Source organism: Penaeus vannamei, chromosome 6, assembly GCF_042767895.1.
Source record: "Penaeus vannamei isolate JL-2024 chromosome 6, ASM4276789v1, whole genome shotgun sequence".
In the NCBI taxonomy this organism is placed as follows: domain Eukaryota; kingdom Metazoa; phylum Arthropoda; class Malacostraca; order Decapoda; family Penaeidae; genus Penaeus; species Penaeus vannamei.
The window spans coordinates 6,670,644-6,673,143 of record NC_091554.1 but is presented as its reverse complement, the minus strand read 5'-3'; positions in this window follow the sequence as shown (position 1 = coordinate 6,673,143).

Genomic DNA, 2,500 nt, shown 5'->3' with positions numbered 1-2,500 from the left:
AGAGAGAGCGAGAGAAACACACGGACATACAGACACACAGAGATGCTGCGAGCGAAACAGCCTTTCAGATACCAATTTGAGACAACAAAGCGCCGAGAAAAATCACCCCTTAGCTCTTGTTATCGACCACGGGTGAGCGACGAAGCCTAGACAAATGGCGAGAACCTACTTGTTAATGGGTAACTTCCAGACAGGAATTTATAGCCTTGCCAGTGAGTGGTAGGCACGGGAGGCGCGTCATAATACAGGCTATAAAGGCGAATTTATTTTTTCTGTTTGGAGGGTTAGATTCCTTATGGGAGGATCGGGTGTAAGTGGAATGGCATCGCGTATTTTGATATTCGGTGGAGCAGCTCTGTGCTTTGTAGAACTTATAGGTTATCTTATATTTTTTATATATATGCGTATTTTTTGTATGTGTATGTGTGTTTGATATTTAGTGGAGAAAGAGAAAGAGAAAGATGGAGGGTGGGAGAGAAAGAGAGAGGGAGAGAAAGAGAGAGAGAGGGAGAGAAAGAAAGAGAGAAAGAGAGAGCGAGAGAGAGAGAGAGAGAGAGAGAGAGAGAGAGAGAGAGAGACACAGAGAGAGAGAGAGAGAAAGGGAGAGAAAGATAGAGAGAGGGGGAGAAAGAGAGAGAGAGGGAGAGAAAGAGAGAGAGAGGCACACACACAGAGAGAAAGAGAGAGAGAACAAGAGATAGAGAAAAAACAGCGAAATAAGTTCCATATCCGATTTCTTTTCGCATTCCCTTTCCACAAATCGGAGAGAACCGATTTCCAGGCACCGGGCGAGCGGGCGGGTCCAGGCTGCATAACGGGGAACCAGAACCCGGACTGCAACAGCGCGGCCCTGCAACTGCAAGAAGACATCTCGCGGCCGCGTAATGACCGCCTTGGAGAAATGCCTCTCGGCAGCACATGCCCCGCTATGCCCAGGGCGCCGTGACCGGGGGGCATTGCGCGGGGGGGGGGGGGGGGTCGCATGCCACACGCCCGTTCGTGATGCTATTCGTCTCCGGCCGCGACTTCGGCATTTGGGCTTGTGATTTATGCTGCTAAATGGCCAGGCTTTGCCGCTGTTATTTATATCCTTGTGATGTAATATGTGTGTGTACATATGTAAGCATATACTTGTATCTCCCGCCTTACACGCACATACATGAATAACACACACACACATGTATGTACATATATATATATATATATATATATATATATATATATATATATATATATATATATATATATATATTAATTATATATTATATATTATGCATATATTATATATCATATATTAAATATATGTATAACACGCACACACACACATGTGTGTGTGTGCTATATATGCATATATATATATATATATATATATATATATATATATATATATATATATATATATATATGTATATATATTATATATATATGTATATATATGTATACATATATATATATATATATATATATATATATATATATATATATATATATGTGTGTGTGTGTGCAGTGTGTGTGCGGTGTGTGTGTGTGTGTGTGTGTGTGTGTGTGTGTGTGTGTGTGTGTGTGTGTGTATGTGTGTGTGTGTGTGTGTGTGTGTTTGTGTGTGTGTATTATGTATGTATGTACGTATATATAATAAATATGCATATATATATATATATATATATATATATATATATGCAAATGTTGTGTGTGTGTGTGTGTGTGTGTGTGTGTGTGTGTGTGTAGACATACACATATATATATATATATATATATATATATATATATATATATATATATATATATATATATATATATATATATATATAAACTTTTCGCTGCAATGCAACGCACCTTTAGCAACGGGAGTGAATTGATTCGTTCATTATGATAACCATGCATATCAAACGCTATCCTCTACGCCATATTAGGAAGGCTTCCGTAACTGATAAGTAATATAAGCCCCACAAACCGTGAATTTTAAATCAGTTTTCCTCACATTCGTAATAATATCTTTCCATCTTTGTCGCAACGGCAATCGCACAAATACGTTCATTTTCGTCCATTTTATCGGGCCTTCGAGCGAATATCATAACAGAGAAGAGAGGCGATAAAGAGGAAGGGGAAGAAGAGATACGAAATCCTTACTTTAGGTCCGAAGTAGGACATGAGAGACGAAAAGAAACTAGACGTTATTAAGAGTCTAATAGAAGCACGTAGAACCAGGCCTAGAGAACTGGTCTTGTAATACGTCATCGGGGGAGGGAGGTTGGTAGTGGGGAGGTGGGGGGGAGATGGGGGTAGTGGTGGTGGGGGGGGGAAGGTTAGGTTTCTATCAAAAAGCCAAAAAGATAAAATGATAATGATATAATTGTAAGATATAAGCTATCTTTCTTTGGTTGCGTATTTGCTCCTTTTATGAACGTTTATTGTCTACATCACTGGCAATATCTATTTTCAGAAAATAATGTGTTAAAGCTTGGTTTAGCGTACAACAGGAAATTATAAAAAGCAACAG